This window comes from Theropithecus gelada, chromosome 18, assembly GCF_003255815.1.
Source record: "Theropithecus gelada isolate Dixy chromosome 18, Tgel_1.0, whole genome shotgun sequence".
Taxonomy (NCBI): Eukaryota; Metazoa; Chordata; class Mammalia; order Primates; family Cercopithecidae; genus Theropithecus; species Theropithecus gelada.
The window spans coordinates 68,393,711-68,415,558 of NC_037686.1; positions in this window are offsets into that span (position 1 = coordinate 68,393,711).

The window sequence follows — 21,848 nt, forward strand, 5'->3', positions numbered from 1 at the left end:
TATCAGCGCCCTGCAGACTGAGTACTGAGCGCAGTCACCACTGAAAGCCGCTCTCCTCCCCTCTTTCTCTCTCTCTCAAGTTTTAAATTTCCCCAGCTAGTGCAAAACTTAATGAAAGCCCTGGAGTATACAATAGCATTTTGAAAACAGGAATTTGTGACTGCTGTGAATCATCCCTCACAGCAGGGACCCAGAAATGTGAATTGTGGGAGGAACACACGAGCCCCTCTCTTTTTTACTGGGAATTTATTACAGGCGGGTCATTATTTACAATGCGCCATTCACATCCTCTAAAGAGCCAATAAACTGGCTGCTGAATATGCATTTTCCTCTGTGGTGAGCACAGATGTTTCCAGCTCATACCCATTTCATTTAATTTCTTTTCTCCTTTTTTTTTTTTTTTTAAATTCTATCTTGCTATTTCTGTAGCAGCTGGGTAACTATTTGCCCGTCTTCGGTTTGGGAATCACTCCTCATATTTATTATCATTGGTGCCATTCACGTTGCTATACTTAAGAGTCTGTCAGCATTTCCATTAAAAGCTGCTGTTTCTGTGAGTTCAAAACCAGGCTGGGAAAGGTTTCTGAGGGTTAAACGTTGGGCAGATGAGGTCCCAGCTTGGGATCACATCACTTTAACAAAGTGTAGAAATAAAATCAGTTAGGGTGTTTTAGTGTTATGGGTTTACAAGCTGAAAAAAAGGAGATGGAAACATTGATTTCAAAAGCCGTTTTGCATTTCTGTAAATGAAATACTGTCTTTTGCAACTTAACTTTTTTTAACCATTAATCTTTGAATTTTTCTAATGTTTGCCGGAGAGAGGAAAATTAGCAGTGATCATTTAGTGATTCACCTTAGAAGCAGATTTTGCATTATTTAAACTTTGGTTGACAATGATCATGCTCAGTGGTCTCCATCACCTTTGCAATAACATGATGTAATAGCATACACATCATATCTCAATATGGTCTTCAATCTTGTGCCTTCAATATAGTAGACAGTCAATGTACAGTGATCCAGTTGAACTCAGTTGTGATTATACTGTCTATAGTATATAGCTTAGCACTTAATTTTATCATTCTATCGTGTATATAATTCTAGTTTGCATATATATGATATATATGTATGTGTGTATATATACATGTACGTATATTTATATATGTGCATATGTGTGTATATATATGTACATGTACATATATGTGTGTGTGTGTATGTGAGTATATATACATATAAGCACTACTATCCCATACGTGCAGTAGTATTTTTCCAACTGACCTGAAACCTCTTCCTGGTAAATACTGCAAAACAACAAACAAACTGACAACAAGTTTTTAAGCACTTGTTAGGTGCCAGCTTAGACTGTGTTTTGTGTTTTCATGAGTATTTTCACATTTAATCCTCACAACAACATGGTATGATAAATAAGATGACAGCACTCTACTACCTGTTATAGAGACTACCTTCCGCCAGGCTGAGCAGAGATGTTTGTAAATATTTTGAATTATTATTTCAAAAGTTATTTGCAGGTTATGTGAAGCTATGTCCACTACAAAAAGCAAGGACTAGCAACAAAATTAGTGTTATGAAAACTCTTGTTTCTGAATTAAGAAGATATTTCCCTTATTTCTGAAGTTTTCTTTTCTTAGAACATGGCTTGGAGCAAGGGGTGGTGTAGAGAATTCAGCCAAAATGAAATACACATCCAAGGATGAAGCCAAACAGTCTGTCAGAAAAAAATTTAGAAAACCAACTCATCTTGCTGGAGGTGAATTAGTTAAGGAAAATATAGATTTCTGTTTTCATGTAGTTTCCATACTTTATTACCATTTCATTTCCTAACACAAACACCACTTAAGGTTGTCAGTTTTGGCATGAATTCCCTGAGTTCTAAGGTCATCTCTATATGAGTTTGGTCATATTGTATGAGTTCTGGGATTATTAATGAAGCATTAACAGAGGATTAATGGAGAATGGCCAGGCTAAATACTTACTGAATAGGAAGAGTATATTGTGCAAATTTAGATGTTCAAATTATTCTGGACTTAAGATCATCTTAACATGCATTTTCATAGAAAATTGAAATAGCTCTTTTAGCTTGATTAAAAATGGTCAAGCTTATATTTTAAAAACATTTAATTTATAACTTTCTCTGATACTCATTAACCTTGAAAAAGACTTTCAGATTGAATTACATTTGTGGAAGGTCCTCAAGTGTATGTTTCTGTGATAATCAGGGCTTTTAAAATCTCTCTTCCATTTGAGCGATGGCCTCTAACTTCTGTCTTTGTATCTTGGATGGTCTTTTGAGCAGAAATAGTCTTTTGTCTACACTGCCTCAAATGTCCTCCTCACCTCAGGAAAATTTCTCATACTCTGTCTTTGTTAAGTGAACATCAGAAATAAATGAAAAAAAATTTCACTCTTATGCCAAAAATAAAGTTAACATAACATTAATGAGGTGGCTTAAACCTCTAAGTCCCAGGCCATTCATTGACGCAAAACTGAGACTTCATCCTTCACCACCAGTATGTGCATGGACATTTCCCAGGATGGAGTTCTCTCAGCTGAGGGTAACTTCACTTCTGGAAGGAAACTTGATATTGCAGGGTGAGACCTGGGAGATCCTCTTTCTTTCCCTCCCTTCCATCCTTTCTCCAGTTCTTTGACCTTCCTTCCTTGCCACTCTTCTTCCTCTTTGCTGGATCTTTTATTTTCTTTATGTTCAATTTGTCAAAAAGAGAAAATATGTATTCTGTGACTTTATTAAAGTGTAGATGAAGTGTTCAATGATAGTTTTCCTTGGATTTTTTTTATTCCTTTACACCTTAAACTGATTGGCTTTTAAATTTTTTTCACTCTATAAGCCAATAATTAAATCTTAGACTGAATGGCAATAACAACAATGTTTGTTTTAAGAACATTATACTTATGTAAAAACTCAGTAGATGGTAATTGATGGGTCTATTTTAGTCTACCATGTAAATAATATAGAATTTCAAACTATTTTCTCTAAGTTATCTTCTGGCAAAACAGAATGACTCATCTGATTTGTATAGTATAAACAATCATTGTAACAAAAACAGAGTTTACTAGCTCCTTTCATTGTTCTATTGTTTGGTGAAATTGATTTCAGTAACAGGACTATTTTTTTAAAACCCTGGGTTCAGCTGGGCTCAGTGGCTCACACCTGTAATCCCAGCATTTTGGGAGGCTGAGGCAGGTGGATCACCTGAGGTCAGGAGTTTGAGACCAGCATGACCAACATGGAGAAACCCCCGTCTCTACTAAAAATATACACACACACACACAAAAAAAATTAGCTGGGCGTGGGCGCACACCTGTAATCCCAGTTACTTGGGAGCCTGAGGCAGGAGAATCACTTGAACCCGGGAGACGGAGGTTGCGGTGAGCCAAGATTGCATCATTGTACTCCAGCCTGGGTTACAAGAGTGAAACTCCATCTCAAAACAAAACAAAAAAACCCCTGGCTTCATAGAAGCATAATGCAGTATCATAGTGGCTGGAGCTGGAATGGAGACCAGGTTGGAATGGGGATCACTGCCAACTCCACGTCTTCCATTATGCTGCTGAAGTTCTACCAAAAAAAAAAAAAGAAGAAAAAAAAAAGAGACAAAACCCTAAAACACCAAAATCTAATCAAGTCAGTGGAATATTATCCAGCCCTAAAAATGAAGAAAATTCTGATACTTGCTTCAATGTGAATGAATCTTGAGGATGTCATGCTATGTGAAATAAGCCAGTCACAAAGGGAAACACACTGTCTGATTCCATTTATATGAGGTACCTAGAGTAGTCCAGGTGATAGAGACAGAAAGTAGAAGAACAGGAAACCAGCAAGCACATAAAAGAACTCAAGAACACCACTAACCAACAAGACCTAATTTATATTTATGAAATAATTCACCCCAAACCAGCAGAGTACACGTTGTTTTCCAAGGCCCTGAGAACATACAGCAAGATGGGCCATGAAAATTCAAAGCAAATTTAAAATAATTGCCGTCATATGCAATGAGTTCAACAAGGTTTCAGGATACAAGATCAACAGACAAAGATCAACTGTATTTATGTATACTAGCAATACATACTTGAAAGGTAAAATTAAAAATATAATTCCTTTTATAGTTTCTTAATACAAATGAAATACTTAGTAATAAATGTAAAAAAAATTAACACAAGCTTGTATTCTGAAAACTACAAAACATCGATAAAAGAAACCAAAGAAGATTGAAATAGAGAGAGATACTGTGTTCATGGATTAGAAGACGATGTAGTAAATAAGTCAATTGATCCATTGACTAAATTGATGTATAGGCTTCATAAAATTTACATTAAAAACCAAGCAAGATTTTTTTTGTAGAGACAAGATTATTCTGAAATTTGTTTGGAAAGGCAAAGTAACTAGAATAGCAAAAACAATGTTGAATACAAAGAATACATTTCAAAGGGTCACTCTACCTGAATTCAATACTTCTTATATAGTGACAGTAACCTAAACTCTGTAGTGCTGATGGAAAGATGGACACATAGATCAATGGAACAGAACAGAGAAAAAGAAATACCCCTAAACATATGCCCAGCTGATTTTTGACTAAGACGTAAAAGCAGTTCAATGGAGGAATCACTTTCAACAAATGTTACTGGAACAACTGAATTTCCGTAGGCAAAAAGTAAACTTCAGCCTGAGCCTCACACCTTATACAAAAATTAACTCAAAATAGAGAAAAGATTTAAATGTAAAAATAAAACTAAAATTTTAGAAAGGCACAATTCAAAATCTTCAAGATTAAGACTTGGTGCAGAATTCTTAAACATGGCACCAAAAGCACAATCCATAAAAGGAAAACATCCATAAATTGGACTTCATCAAGATCAAAAAGGTTTGCTCTGCAAAAGACCCTCTTAGGAGGATCAAAAGACAAGCTACAGAGAGGGAGAAAATATTTGCAAATCACATGTCTGAGAAAGGACTCACATCCAGAATACATAAAGGACTCTCAGAATGCAACAGTAAAAATCAAGCAATTCAATTAGAAAATGTGCAAAAGACATGAAGAGACATTTACTATACAGAGTGTACCTGGGTCAAATAAGCACTTGAAAAGATTTCCAACCTCATTAGCTATTAAAGAAATGCAGATTAAGACCACAATAAGAAATCACTACGTACGTATTAGAACAAGTAAAATAAAACAGAACGGCAACACCAAATGCTGGCAAGGATGCAAAGAAACTAGATTTCTCACATATTGCTGTGCAACGTCAAGTGGTACAGCCACTCTGGAAAGCAGTTTGACAGTTTCTTAAGAAACGAAACATATATTTATTTTATTTCCTAGCAATCATACTCCTGGGCGATTATCTCAGAGAATTGAAATCTTATACCTACACAAAAATCTGCAGTGGTTGTTTATAGCAAGTTTATTTGCAATAGCTAAAAACACTAAAATTACCAACAATAGGTGCATGGTTAAACAAACTATGGTACGTCCATACCAGAGAATAATACAGCAATAAAGGAAAACAAACTGCTGACATGTGCAACAACTTGCATGCATGGCAAATGAATTGGGGCAAGTAAAACAAGCCAGTCTCAAAAGGTCACATACTATATGATTTACAGAACATTCTCGAAACAACCAAATTAAAGAGGTGGAGATCAGATCAGTGATTGCCAGTGTTGAGGGATGGTGGGGCTGGATGGCTTGACTTTAAAGGGAAGCACAAAGGATATCTTTGTGATGATGGAGCAGTTACATATCTTGTCTGCGTGGTGGTTACAGAAATCTACACATACCACCAATGACACAAAACTATTTGCGCAGAGTCTGTACCAGTTTCCTGACTTTGATATTGTAGGGTAGCTACATAAGATGTAGCCAACGGGGCGAACTGGGCAGAGGATTCATAGGATCTCTCTGTACTATTTTTGCAACTTCCTGTGAATGTATAGTTATTTCAAAATAAAAAGGTTAAAAAGAAACAAAAGTCAACATTATACTTAGTGGTGACACGCTGGAAAAATTCTCATTAGAATCAGGAATAAGGCAATTTTATTTGTTATCAACATCATCCTCCTAATTAATGCTGGAAGTCTGGCCAGTGTAGGGGAAGGAAGAATTATTATTAGAAAGAGACCTAATAACTCTTTGAAGTTTCTACAATTGTATGCTTCTAATACCAAATGAATCTAAAAGAGTTAAATTAAGCAAAGTGATAAATATAAAAATATTTTTCTCTACACTGTAATAATAGGCTGGAAATATTTATGGCAAAAATTACATTAATCAAAAGAAAGTGAGTGGTCTCACCTTAAGAAAGGACTTAGCTAATAAAAATGAAGAATGTGACTCTAGTAACATAAAGACAGTTTAAGAAATAAGAATGCACATTATTTTTCTTGATACTAAATTATTAGTGTAAATATAAGTCTTCCTCAAATTTTAGTGGAATAGTGATTTTGGAAAATTCAATGAATGATCCTAAAATAATCTGAAACAATAAGTAGTGAAAATGACTTTGAAAGTTGTATTGAGGTCTAATTTACATGCCACAAAACTCTCTCCTTTTAAGTGTGCAATACAATGATTTTTAGTAAATTTACAAAATTGTGCAATCATCACCACGATCTAGCTTTAGAATGTCTCCATCACAGCAAAAAAAAAGTGTCATCCCCATATTCAGTCACTGTGTGATACCACCCCAGCCCTGGTAACTACTCATCTACTTTCTATCTTTATACATGTCCCTATTCAAAACAATTTGCATAAATGGAATCAGGCAACATGTGGCCTTTGTGTTTGGCTTCTTTTACTTAGCATACGATCTTACCCTGTTGTAATAGGTGGGAAAACTTCATTCCTTTAGATAGCTGAATAATGCTCCACTCTGTAGACAGACTGCATCTTGTTTATTTATTCTACTTGAGTGGACAATTGGGTTGTTTCCATTTTTGGCAATTATGTGAAATGGATGTTTTCATACAGGTGGGAGAGAGGAGACAGCGTAGGAAGGTTTACTCTCTTTAGATCAACAATTTCATGCCTAAGAAAATATCCTAAAGAAATGATCAGAAATGTGCTCAAAAATTTATGTACAGAGGGAGTCATTGGAGCATGTTCACGAGAGAAAATTAGGAACCTTCTGAAGATCCAAGAATAGAGAAATGGGAAAAGAAATTGTGATACACTCCTTAAAAATGTTTTGTAGCTATTAAAAATTATGCTTTCAAAGACTACTTAGTACCATATTAAAATTCTCACAACATTACTTTAAATAAAACAATATGCAGTAGTACATACAGTGTGAAACCACCTTCATACAATAAAATTGTATTCATATTTACCTCGATTGTTCTTTTGGATCAACTATAATAAACATACAAATACATTTTCTAGAATACAACTATGGTTGTTTCTGGGAGGAAGAATTGTGGATGGTTTTTACCTTCTTTATATTTTTCTGTATTTTCCAAATTTTGCACAAAAAAGTGTTGCCTTTATAATAGAAATAAAAGAGGCCGGGCGCAGTGGCTCACGCCTGTAATCCCAGCACTTTGAGAGGCCGAGGCGGGCGGATCACGAGGTCAGGAGATCGAGACCATCCTGGCTAACACAGTGAAACCCCATCTTACTAAAAATACAAAAATTAGCTGGGCGTGGTGGCGGCGCCTGTGGTCCCAGCTACTCGGGAGGCTGAGGCAGGAGAATGGCGTGAACCCGGGAGGTGGAGTTTGCAGTGAGCCGAGATCGCGCCACCGCACTCCAGCCTGGGCGACAGAGTGAGACTCTATCTCAAAAGAAAAAAAAAAAAGAAATAAATAAAAGATTATTGTGGGTACAAAGAAAAATGTTCACTTTGCAAGTTCTTTTTAAGGTATGTATGCTTTTTTCCCCCTCGCAACTTGTTGGAAAATTACAAAAGAAAACAATATCCCTAAATCCTGACACATAAAGAAAGGTTCAAAGCATGAATATAATGAAAGGGCCAGCTAAGCTAAATGGAAGACTGACCAGAATGGTTCGGAATGAGAAGGCAGGAAGGAGGGACTGATCTCAGTGTGTCTGCAGGTTATACCTTGGGGTATTATGTTATCCCTTGTGGCGTGTGTGTGTGTGTGTGTGTGTGTGTGTGTGTGTGTGTGTGTGAGAGAGAGAGAGAGAGAGAGAGAGATTTGTAGCTGAGCCTTCCTTCTTTGCTGTTCCTTACACACTTTCCTTCCTTGCATTCCTCCCTGGTTTTATGCGATCCAGGTGGTTAGAGATTCTTGCTGCTGGCCGCGTTTCTTTGGAGTTTGTTTTCACGGCCATTCCCGCGCACGCTCATGCCTCTCCTCTCTATCAGCTGGTGACGTGAGCATTGGAAACACACTGAGCACGGGTTTCCATGGGGAAGAGATGACATCCTCTATGGATCTTCCTTAGTTCACAGGGGCTGGTGTTTTGCGCAGTTTGAGTGCTGACCCCACGCCATCAGAGCACAGGCTTAGTCCTTCCCTAAGCTAGTCGTACTTAACAAGTCCAGAGCACATAACTTAACCAGGTCCCCCAGCTTGCACATCATAGGAACCCCAATAATTTAAGAGGAGGGGTAGGAGAAGCATGCAGAGAGTGGGCTGTGCTTGACACAGGCCCAGGTCGCCCAGCCCAGAAACTAGCCAGTGGACTCTCTACGTTTTTCTACAGAAAACCAGGCTCTGGCCCTGAGAGGACCGGGTGTGACTGCCAGGGCAGGACAGTGTGATGCGGGATGAGCCCTGTACTGTGTCCACTCTCCGAACAGATGCTCCTGGCAACTGAACCCACAGCGTCCTGCCTGTGTGCTGAGACTCTCCAGTGTGTGGCCTGGCCTTCAGCCACAGGTGGGTGGTGCATGACTCCCACCGAGGGCATCTTTGATTATTTTGCGTAGCCAGCAACCATGAGGCCGAGCAGAGTCAGAGCTTGATCTAGGAGCCATGGAGGTGCGTGTGGGAGCTTGGGGGAATCTCCTGGAAAGGAAGTGAGGGAGAATTCCCCTGGGGTTTGCTGCCCCCAAGGAAACCGGCCCTGCAGGACTCATCCCGGGAAGCCCACAGCATCTCCCCTCCACCTCCCTCACTCCGTTTTCCATCTTTAGGGCTTGTACCACGCAGGCGTTGATGTTAGGATGCGAAGTGTCTGATTGGAGGGTTTCCTTGTAGCTGCAGTAACAATGGAAATACATTTTGAAAAATCAGTTTTAATAAAGCCCAGGCACTGACCCCAGCCACGTAAGTATTTATATTATTGACTTCTGTATGAGGTGATTTGTTAGGAGAGAAAAAAGTCTTTCTACTCTTGTCTTGAGACCCGAGGAAAAAAATAACAAAAATTAGAGAAACTGGAGATAAAAACGCAGTGAGTGGAATCACGCCAATGCCCCTGGGAGGCTCGCCTGCCGTGCTCATGCTGCTTCTCATCCGTTATACGAGTGTGATAGCTCGTTCCCGTTTGATGGTGTCATTACGTAGACTCTACACATTCGATTCCATTTACAAGTCAATGGTGTGAGATTTTATGACAATTCTTTTTTAGTGAGTCAATTCCGTACGATCCTACTCAGTTAAGAAAAAATATATGAAAAGAATTCCTAAATAGTTGCCTTTTGGACCTCTCCCCAGAAAGTCTCAACCCACTAGGCATTTTTTACTGCAGGCCTTTGGCCTTCTGTTAATGGGAAATGGGCAGAAACCAGGTCCAGGTAGCCTTGCTTTTGAGGCAACAATATTTCATAAATGTAAAGGCTGGAGCTTGCCAGGACAAACATTCTGGATATCACGTAGAGGAACTTTGGATCCAATTTTGAAACCAAAAGGAGAAGTGAGAAGCCTGGAAGAAAATCTGGGGGTGGGATACTCACTAAACCCAGGGTGTGGTTCCCTCTGGGGCAGGGACAAAGGGTCTTACCAAGGTGTTTAGATATGTCTAACAGACGGACCCAGGTATGGGGACTGTAGGTCTCAATGGTGAAAGAGGCATGAGGCGGCTATTAGAAGTTGGATTGTGTCCCTTCCCTAAATCCGTAGGCTGAAGTCCTAACTCCCAGGATCTCTGAATGTGACTCTATTTGGAGACAGGGTCTTTAGAGAAGTCAGTTAAGTTAAAATGAGGTCATTAGGGTGGGTCCTAATCCCATATGACTGGTGTCCTTATAAGAAAAGATTTGAACACAAACATGCACAGAGCGAAGAGGATTTGAGGAGACACAGGGAGAAGGTGGCCACCCACAAGCTAGGGAGTGAGGCTGGGGACAGACTGCTCCCTCAGAGCCTCGAAGGAAGCAGCCCTGCGGGCACCCTGATCTCAGGATTCTGGCCTCGAGAGCTGTGAGACATTGTACTTCTGTTTTTTAAGGTCCTGGCTTGTGTACGGTGTTATGGCAGCCCTAGCAAAAATCATAGAGTGAGGAGGGAGATGTCTCTTGGGAAGCAGCATGACATCTGAACCCGGCTTTGAAGACAAGGCAGGGCTTTGCTAAGGTGGGGATGTTCACGGGAGGAGGCAGAGAGCATGAAGGCAGCCAGGGGAAAGGCTGTGCGCAATTGGTTTGACTGGAAATGTGCAAGAATGTTTTGGGTGTAGTCTGAGTTGTAGCAGGGCACTCAGTAGCCATCCAGCAAGCGCTGATCGGGCATCTGCCCTGTGCTTTGCAGCGGGGACAGACACATGAGAAACATGAGCTTTGCTAAGTTCACACTCTCAGGAAGGGCAGGCATGGGAGGGGGTGGGAATTCAGAGTGGCAGGAGCAGCGACTGTGAATCTTCAGAGAAGGGCGTGGAAGGTTCCACCTCGAAGATGGGACAGGTGACCAGCAAGGGTGGTTGCTGGAGGAATGGACAGGGATAGATGGAAAATGGAGGGGAAATAGGAGTCCAGAGAGAAGGAAGGATGAAAATGAAGGCAGGAGTGCTTGGAAAGAGGAAGTTCCAAGCATGGCCGAGTAGAGGGGCACCCAGGAATGAGGACGGAAAATGAGGGTGAAGATCCCAGAAAGAGGACCCTAGGGTCCAGGCACAAGGACACAGGATTCACAGAGTTTAAACTTCTAATGATGGACAATTTCCATAGTGTTTTCATTTCTCTTCATTGACAGCATTGGCCCCAACTTTATTTTTGTGACGTTTAGGTACTTTTTTAGAATGGAAAGAAAATTACATCGAATGAATTCACTCATTGTTTTACATTTATAGAAAAAAATTAATAATTTCCACAAAACTGGAATTTAAAACAGATTTTTTTATAGGACTTGGAGTTTTAGTAGAACATTGACATATTTCTCTAATGAAAGATTACAATATTGTTACTTGTGCCAGAAAATATTTATTAAATGAAAGAAGTGAGCACATTATAGAAGTCACATAGTTCTATGTTTCCATGACTAACAAGTTGTTTTACTGATTTACAACTTGGTGGTTATGGTTTTCCATGCTCTTTCTAGCCATTTAGCTTTTTTCATTTCCTTTCCATGGGTCTTTTATCTTTGGGTAGTGGAAATTAAACTAACACACTGTCAAAATTCCCATCATGGAGGCATTTGGGTGGGAAGGACAAATTGTTGTTAAAATGTTGCATATTTAGGCGTGAAATACGATCCTTAGAAAGCATCATTAATTGCACGTATGTTGCTATGTCCTCGATTCTTGTGGGATATTTTATATTTGGTACGTTTGCCCCTTTAAGCATGTTTCTCACTCAGCCGTGCCTCTCCCACCCCCCAGGTGGAGACAGCCTCAGTGCTGGAGGTCAGAGCAGTGGCCCTGGAAATCTGTGCACATCCTTAGCTGAGAGCCTATGAGGCCACAGCTGTGACTGGGGAGTTTGGGAATAAACTTCCTGGGGCTGATAAAAAAGGACTCTTGGCAGCCGAGTTCCTCAGTCTCCAAATCCCAGTTCTGTCCCTTCTCGAGTAACTATTCTCCTGGCTCACAGCCTTCCAGGATTACAACTTTGGGACATCCCTTGAAGGGAGGAGTGAAGCCTCCAAGGGACACATTTGCCCTTCAAATCACCACCTGTCTCTCCCAAGTTCTCCGGTGCTGATCTCACAAAGTGCAGAGATTGCCACATGCATGGTCGTCCTGGGTTCAATCATGTCTCCCCTAAATTCCTGTCCACCTAGAACCTCAGAACGCCATCTGATTTGAAAATAGTCTTTACAAAGGTGATAAATTAGGATGGGGGCAACCTGGGTTAGAGTGGGTCCTTACTCCAGTGACTCGTGTCCTTTTAAGAAAAACAGACACAAAGATAGACAGAAGATGGCTATGCGAAGACAGAGATAGGGACTGGAGTAATGTGGCCACAAGCCAAGCTCCTGGGGCCACCAGAAGCTGGAAGAGGCAAGGAAGGATTCCCTGCTAGAGTCTTTGTAGGGAGCAAGGCCTTGCTGATGCAATGACTTTGGACTTCTGGCTTCCAGAGCTGTGCAAATGTGGTAATTTGTATGGCAGGCCTAGGAAAGCAATGAATGGGGTTGGTGATTTTCCTTGTTTCCGGCAGCCATTGTGTGCTCTTTGGTGTGGCATCTTGTGCTCAGTGTCAACCTCAGAGTTTAGTGTGTGTCAAGCCCTTCCCCAATGCACTAGGGGTGAGTAACAATAGCAACTCCCTGACTCCACTCCAAACCACCCAGTTCTGTGACCCTCTCCCCACAGACTCCCCCACTGGCTAATAAGTGCCTTGATCAGAGAATTGAGTGGTGTAGACTAGAGAAACACCGATTGCACAAGGATAGAACACACTCTCAATTTCTCACTTTTCAATTATCAACAACACATAGCCATCCTTACCCTTCCCCACATAAAAATGCTGTTTATGCAACTTTCTGTTTCTGGTTTTTTCAATAGAGATAGGAAAATGCCTGGGTTCCAATCTGGGCTCTGCTGTTTATAGACATTTTTGTTTGCATGAGTTACCTTATCTTCTGTGCTTCCATACCCACAGCTATAAATGGATTAAAAATAACAGGCTGAGTCCACAGTTCTACTAGGACAAAATACATGAATATACATGAAACCCTCAGAAGAATGCTTGGCACATAACAAATGCTCAATAAACGTTAGATTTCATCCTTGAAAATTCCAAGATTGCCCTTCCGTGGACTCTCTGTGGGCCTCTGGTCGTATCCTGATCACCCTCTGGCAAACCAGGCTGAAAGGTATTTGTCTCTATATTAACAAGGCCACGTCATACTTGCTGGCAGCATTATGAAAACTTCTTAGTGGAGCTGGACAAGGGTTTGGCAACCCTGAATAATGAGCAATGGTTAGTTGCAGTGCCCACCTGCTGCGTGTTGGGCATGACTCAGTTTCCTGTCCTGTCCCCCACTCCCAGCTTTTCCTCCTGGCTGAACACTTTGGCTAAAATGAACTTGCCTCCTGCAGCCAGTTCCAGGAAGGATTAACTGGCTCTGTTTGGAATGAGCTGCCCTGCGTAGCAGTATGGACAAGCTCCCAGATGTAATCATACAACAGTCTGGTTAGAGGGAAAGCTAATCAGAGGCCCACCTCTCACATACCTGAGAGTCCTGACCCCCCATGGCAGCACCTCTGGCACTAGTCTGGGGAACAGTCCCCAGGAGTGTGGCCATGCAGTTAGAAGACAGAGCCAGCTGCCCTCCATGTAGCTAAGGCAGCCCACTAGTGCAAGGCCCAGCCATGCTATTGTTGAAACCTGAGCAGCTGTTTGATGTAATCTCGCCCTGCTGGTTCAGCAAGGCTCACCTCTAGGTGCAAACCTTGTGGTGACGTTGGCTGCACCTACACTCTTTATGGCCATGGGACAGGAAGCCCTTCCTTGGGCAGGTCTTTTGGGAGTGGCTGACCTAGAAAGGACTGTCCCTACTGCCCAACCTATTCCTGGAGCTCGGTCTTGCAACATCACTTTGGTGACCGTAGGGAGGTACAGGGAACTCGGTGTCTCGAGAGGAACAGCCCGTCAGTCCAAAGGGTATGGACTGAATATAGCAAAAGGCAAACAAACAAAAACCATGATGGGTTTTAGGAAAGATAGATTGGGTTTGGATCCAGACTCCAGGGCCAGTACTCTGCCTCTTTGAGCCTTGATTTCCTTATCCATTAAGTTGGAGATGATGATATGGTTCTGCAGTGATGGAGAGGAAAGAGCTCAGTGTAAGACCCAGCACATGGAAAGCAATCTGAGACACTCTGCATCTCCCCTCCTCTATTTCTTCACAATGTTGATGCCACCACCTCACCCGAGGCCACTTACCACCCATGGGCGCTTGGGGCTGCCTCTTACTTTCTTCCAAATCGAGAGTTTTACCTGATAGTTAGCAAGTGGGAGGTTAAACACCTCCCTGCCTTCTGAGAGGAAACAGAAAAGAAGCAGAGTAGAGCCCAGGAGGCTTTGCCTCTGTCCCCACAGCAATGAGCAGTTACTCTTGTCTCTAAGCCTCAGAGATATTTCATCCGTGAAACAGAGAGAATAATAATATTATGTTCCGGGCAGTTTTCACAATTACTTGTGGTAACAGATACAGGGGACGAGCACAGTATCTGCCACATAGTAACTGGTCACAAAAGTAGGCAAAGATAATGATAAAACGTGGGCCATTACTCTCACCTACCAACTCCCCAAATGTCTACTCCCCATCTGAACCTAAAGTACAGATGGAGAATTCTAGTATAAAAGCTAAAACTCAACTCATGGGCCCTGCTGCTTTGCCTGCTGGGGCCTCTGCCTGTATCTGGAGAAATCTACGGCAGAAGCTGCAACTCTGTAATGATGATAGATATCTCAGTGTGCACGCAGTTATAGGGCGATCCTGCTGTCTCTGACCCTGGGCCTCTGAGTTCTCACACTTGTACATCTGCGGACAGTCTGCAGCTTTCTGAGCAATGCAAGGGTGTTGCAAACTTGTAAAGGGTATGTAGCTCTGTAGGATGCTGTTTCGACCCTAAAATGTCCACAAACTCTTAGATCTTAGTGTCCTATAAACCGCTTATTAGTATGTTCTCCCATTGCTATAAAGAACTACTTGAGAAGGGTAATTGATAAAGAAAAGAAGTTTAATTGGCTCATAGTTGACACACTGTACAGGAAGCATGGCTGGGGAGGCCTCAGGAAGCTTATAATCATGGCGGAAGGTAAAGAGGAAGCAGGCAGATCCTACATGACTGAAGCAGGAGGAAGAAGGAGAAGAGGGAGGTGCTACGAACTTTTTAACAACCAGATCTCATGAGAAATCACTCACTATCTTGAGAACAGCAAAGGGGAAATCTGCCCTCATGATCCAATCACCTCCCACCTGGCCCCTCCTCCAATATTGGGGATTACAATTCAACATGAGATTTGGACAGGGATACAAACGCAGACCATATTGCCAGGCCTCCCATGAACAGAGACCAGAGCTTGGTGCCTAGCCAGGCAGAATCCCCCTCTATTCACACCACCCAGGCCTTCAGGACCAGTGGGCTTGTTTCTGCATGTTTTTGCTATGTTGGGCTCCCTGGTGTCGGGATGGGCTCTGACATAGAACTTTTCCTTATAGCAAATCCAGGAGCTTTTGTCAAGTCCTTTTGTTGGAGTGTCAGGCATGTTAATAATAAATTCTGCATAGTAATTTCTAATAATATCTGTAATGTGTTAGGCATTTCTATTGCTTTATCTCTCACATCTTGGGGTTAACCACCCTCTCTACAGAGCTTCAGAAAGAAAGTCAGTCTTTTCAATGTCATTCCCACAGTCAAGGAAGCCTTTTGCAACCTGAAGTTGATTTCATGTGAAAACCATCTTCACACGGCCTCTGGCAGAGCCTCTTCAAGGAGGGAAACTGCAGCAAACCTTTGTTACTTTTTACTTCACATCATGGGTTACCCCATAGCACCAGCACCCAAATTTGGAAACCAATACTTATCCTTTTATTTGAAAGAAAGTGTATTATACAGCTGAAACCTGGGTTGGGAGCAGAGGTGTCACCTAGACTGAGGTAATCTGGTATATAGATGGTCCCTGACTTAACAATGGTTTGACTTACAATTTTTCCTCTTTATGATGGCCTGAAAGTGGTTCTCATTCAATAGAAATCATTTGATTACCCGTATGGACATTCTATTTTTCACTTTCAGTACAGTATTCAATAAATTACAGTATTTGATAAATAAATCATTTCAATAAATTAAAGATATTCAACACTTTGTTATAAAATGGGGTTTATGTTAGATAATTTTCTCCATTGTGGGCTAATGTGTTTTGAACATTTTTAAGGTAGGTTAGACTAAGCTATGATGTTTGGTAGTTTAAGTGTATTCAATTCATTTTTGACTTACAATATTTTCAACTTATTATGGGTTTATCAGGACATAACCCCACTGTAAGTCAAGGAGTATTTTTATTCTGTTTCTTTCTCCACAGTAACTGGATTCCAGATGGCTCCATGAACCAAGTTAGATTATGAAAGTCAATGAAAATCATTTCAAGGACTTCAGTTGGAGCTGTGCAGGAAGAAAAAAATCCAAGTTTTTCACAGGACTGGGTGCTTAAGTATTGTGGAGACAGAAAGTAAATGAATTCTTATCCAATTATTGATTAGCTGAGGTTTATTTTAATCATGTAAGGATGACACAAAGACCAGGAAGAATTATTGTTGCCCTCTTACAAGATCAAACCCTTAGATATTTGTATTAGTCTGCTTTCACGCTGCTGAAAAAGACAAACCCGAGACTGGGCAGTTTACAAAGGAAATAAGTTTAATGGAGAACTGACAGCTCCACGTGGCTGGGGAAGCCTCACAATCATGGCAGAAAGCAAGGAGGAGCAAGTCACATCTTACATGGATGGCGGCAGGCAAACAGAGAGCTTGTGTAAGGAAACTCCTGTTTTAAAAACCATCAGATCTCATAAGACTTATTCACTATCATGAGAAAAGCATGGGAAAGACCGGCCCTCATGATTTAATTACCTTTCGCTAGGTCCCTCTCACAACATGTGGGAATTCAAGATAAGATTTGGGTGGGGACAGAGCCAAACCATATCATTCCACCCTTGGCCCCTCCCAAATCTCATGTCCTCATATTTCAAAACCAATCATGCCTTCCCAACAGTCCCCCAAAATTTTAACTCATTTCAGCATTAACTCAAAAGTCCACAGTCCAAAGTCTCATCTGAGAGAAGGACAAGTCCCTTCCACCTATGAGCCTGTAAAATCAAAAGCAAGTTAGTTGCTTCCTAGATACAATGGGGGTACAGGTATTGGGTAAATACAGCCATTCCAAACAGGAGAAATTGGCCAAAATGAAGGGGCTGCAGGCCCCAGGCAAGTCCGAAATCCAATGCAGTCTTACAGCTGCAAAATTATCTCCTTTGCCACAACAGGAGGTGGGTTCCCACAGCCTTGGCCAGCTCTCCCCCTGTGACTTTGCAGGGTATAGACCCTTCCCTGGCTACTTTCACAGGCTGATGTTGAGTGTCTGTGGCTTTTCCAGGTGCATAGTGCAAGCTCTCAGTGGATCTACCATCCTGGTATCTAGAGCACATTAGCCCTCTTCTCACAGCTCCACTAGGCAGTGCCCCAGTAGGGACTTTGTGTGGGGGCTCTGACCCTACATTTTGCTTCTGCACTGCCCTAACAGAAGTTTTCCATGAGGGCTCCACCCCTGCAGTAAACACCTGCCTGAGCATCCAGGCATCCTAGATTACATCCTCTGAAATCTAGGTGGAGGTTCCCAAATCTCAGTTCTTGACTTCTGTGCACCTGTAGGCTCAACACCATGTGGAAGCTGTCAAGGCTTGGGGCTTTCACCCTCTGAAGCAACAGCCCAAGCTGTACCTTGGCCCCTTTTAGTCATGGCTGGAGTAGCTGGAATGCAGGGCACCAGGTCTCTAGACTGCATACAGCAGAGGGACCCCGGGCTCAGCCCACAAAACCATTTTTCCCTCCTAAACATCTAGGCCTGTGATGGGAGGGGCTGCCACAAAGATCTCTGACATGCTCTGGAGACATTTTCCTCATTGTCTTAGTGATTAACATTTGACTCCTTGTTACTTATGGAAATTTCTGCAGCTGGCTTGAATTTCTCCTCAGAAAATGGGATTTTCTTTTCCATTGCATTATCAGGCTGCAAATTTTCTGAACTTTTATGCTCTGTTTCCCTTTTAAAACTGAATGCCTTTAACAGCACCTAAGTCACCTCTTGAATGCTTTGCTGCTTAGAAATTTCTTCTGCCAGATACGCTAAATCTTCTCTCTCAAGTTCAAGGCTCCAGGAATCTGTAGGGTAGGGGCAAAATGCCACTAGTCTCTTTGATAATACATATCGAGAGTCACCTTTGCTCCAGTTTCCAACAAGTTCCTTATTTCCATTTGAGACCACCTCAGCCTGGACTTTATTGTCCATATCGCTATCAGCATTTTGGGCAAAGCCATTCAACAAGTCTCTAGGAAGTTCCAAACTTCCCCACATTTTCCTTTCTTCTTCTGAGCCCTCCAAACTGTTCCAACCCCTGCCTGTTACCCAGTTCCAAAGTCACTTTCACATTTTTGGGTATCTTTTCAGCAGCACCCCATTCTACTGGTACCAATTTACTGTATTAGTTCATTTTTACAGTGCTAATAAAGACATGCCTGAGACTGGGCAATTTATAAAGGAAAGAGGTTTAACGGAGAACTCACAGTTCTGCATGGCTGGGGAAGCCTCCCAATCACAGCGGAAGGGAAGGAGGAGCAAGTAACATCCTACATGGATGGTGGCAGGCAAATAGAAAGCTTGTGTAGGGAAACTCCCATAATAAAGACCATCAGGTCTCATGAGACTTATTCACTAGCATGAGAAAAGCATGGGAAAGGCCTGACCCCATGAATTAATTACTTCCTACCAGGTCCCTCTTAGAACACGTAGGAATTCAAGGTGAGATTTGGGTGGGAACCTCGCCAAACTATATCAATACTGCTATGGCTTGAATACTTGTCACCTCCAAAACTTATGTTGAAATATAATTTCAATGTTATGGTATTAGGAGGTGGGTTCCTTGAGAAGTAATTATGCCATGAGGGTTCCACCCTTATGAATGGATTACTGCTGTTATCACAGGAGTGGGTTTGTTATAAAAGGGCAAATTTGGCCCCCTTTTCTCTTCCTTTCTGGCCCTCTCTCTTCCCTCTTGCTTTTCACTTAGTGAGGACACAGAAAGAAGGCCCTCACCAGATGCCAGTATCTTGATCCTGGACTTCTCAGCCTCCTGAACTGTGAGCCAATAAATTCATATTCGTTATAAATTACCCAGTCTCAGACATTCTGTTACTACAGCACAAAACTGAGTAAGACAGACAGGAGTGACAATCCAGAGTCTCCTTGAATTTGCACAAGCCCGTGATCATTCAGGCTTAGATTGTGTGCAGTCCTTTTTCCCATTCCCTAGAGTCCAGGTCTGGGGCTAAATGGATCTCCATAGCTTCTGTTCTACTCCTGCCTCTCCTGCTGTCTTCCTTGATCCTCTCCTGTGATTACACAGCGACTCAAGGCAAGAAGTCAAGGTAATGCACAAATAGTATCATCATCCACTTTTTACAGATGAGGAAACTGAAGCTTGAGAGGTAACTTCTTACATTAAGCCAATAGTTTCCAAATGCTGAGCAGTGTTTCCTACACTACAGTTCATGCTATGGTGCACCATGCTAGACGTAGCCTTTGTGGCATTGCTGCCTGATTTGGGAAATATGTTTAAAATGTCAGCAACTGTGCCATACATCTTATATCTAAAGCTAACTGGGTCCCATGCTAAGTTTTGAGATCTTTGTGTTCAATTTACTGTGCTTGGCAACTTCTTGGTTGAGTAAAGCATGACAAATCTTAGCAGAACAAAATGATGTAAGGAAATATATCATTAATAAGTCTACCACAAATAAACCTTTTTATAGATTTGTCTATCTGTAACTGAACTCTAACTTAGTTGATTTGTAATAATGCTTTTTCTCTTTCATAAGACTGAGTGTGACATAAAAACACTGAAGAAGTGAAAAATGAAAAACGTAAATTCTTTTTCTATACTCCTGCCGTATCTGTATGTTCTGGGAATACCCAGATAGACTAAGATTTTCATTGTCCTTTCAGATAATTTTGCAAGTGGTTTGTTTAATCCTGTATTGTACAAAAGTTTACATTTAGTTTGCAGCCTCAAATTAAACATTTTTGACATTTTTTTGCATTTGAAAACACAAATAAGATAATTTAACTATAAATTAGATAACTTAATTACCTTTAATATCTTGTATATTTTTAAAGAGCCATTCTGTTTGGGTATGCAACTTAGCACAGGCCAAGCTGAATTTTTCCTTTTCATTGCCCCAGATGTTGGTATTTTCAGAAAGATTAGGTAGCACATACGTGAGAAGAAATTTCTTAGGCATATAAAAGTCAATGTCATGAGAACCAAAATTGTCTACCCCACTTACTGCCTGGACTGCCTGGACACTGAGGACAAAGCCGCCCCTTTCTGTTTACATTACTGTGACTTTGCTGTTTTCACAGCTTCACTGTCCCTTCTTTACCTTTGCAGGACGGTTCTGCCCACACAAATGGTGTGATTACTCATAACAGGAACTTCCTTAAAATCCACCAACTCATCAATGTACCGTACCATTTGGAGTCCTGAGATGCTTTCAGTCTTTCACCTCAAAATCCTCACCTTGTGATTCCCACAAATCCATGACTATTGTATTGGGATTCTTATTCAATCTTCACCAGTTTCCTGTGGTGAAAGGCCTGCCTTAAGCCAAATTTTCACCTCTCAACAAATTCTGAACTTATTTTCCTATTTCTAAGATCCAAAGCTTTGCAGAGATGGTGCCTTCCTTTACTGCAGTAAATAATGAATTCAGCCTTGTCTTATAAACAGGTCGTGTTGGTCCTTTTTGGGTGTTGGTCCACTTTCAGTATAGAGGTTCACTTTTTCAGATGTCCAGAGAGCCCCTCAGAGCTGACTCCCTGCCTGCCTCCCAGCCTTGTGTGCCTGGCCTGCTGGCCTCCTTGCACTAACAACGTGAGCCACTCAGCTTCCCTGGGACACCATGCTCTTCAGTATCTCCACACCTATGCCCGTGCTGTTTCCTCTGCATACCCAGGAATCTTCATTTATGCTTAAGTTCCAAAAAAAGCATCAATTCCCTTATGAGAACTTCTCTGATTGACTCCACCCTCAGAAAGAGGTAATCATTTCCTTTTCTTTCCCACTGCTATTTTGTGCCCATGTATTTGCTATCAGATGAATGCAAAACTCACTCTCACACTGTATTGTAATTACACATTTTCATGTCCTTGAGGTACTTGAGATCTGAGAGTGTATGTGTGTGTGTTTAATATCTGTGTCCTTAATAGCAGGTACAGGAAGGCCACTTGGATCAGTGATTCAAGAGAAAGCAAAAACGAAAGAAATAAATACATAAATGGAGAAACCAAGAGAAGTAGAAGCAAACAAAAGGAAAAGAGGGAATATGATTTGCCTAAAATCCAGTTTCTCCAACATTCATTGACTCATTTCATGTATCTGCCAACATGGTCAGAACTTTTGCTATTTTTGTTTATTTACTGTTCATAGCAAGCCTGTGTGATATCTGCTTTACACTTTTACTTTATTCTGTTTTGCAAATAAAGCAGATGTAAAACCTAGGGACAGTAAAGCAAAATGTTCAAGGTCACAAATCAGTAGGTGGTTTAATAGGGTTTCAGTCAAACAGCATTTGCACATAGGTAGCAAATAGTGGGCCTTTGCCCATTAGTATCTTGGTGGAAACTCCACAAAGATCGAAGTAAGTTTTCAAAGATATAAGCTGCACAGCATGCTATGGAGATAAA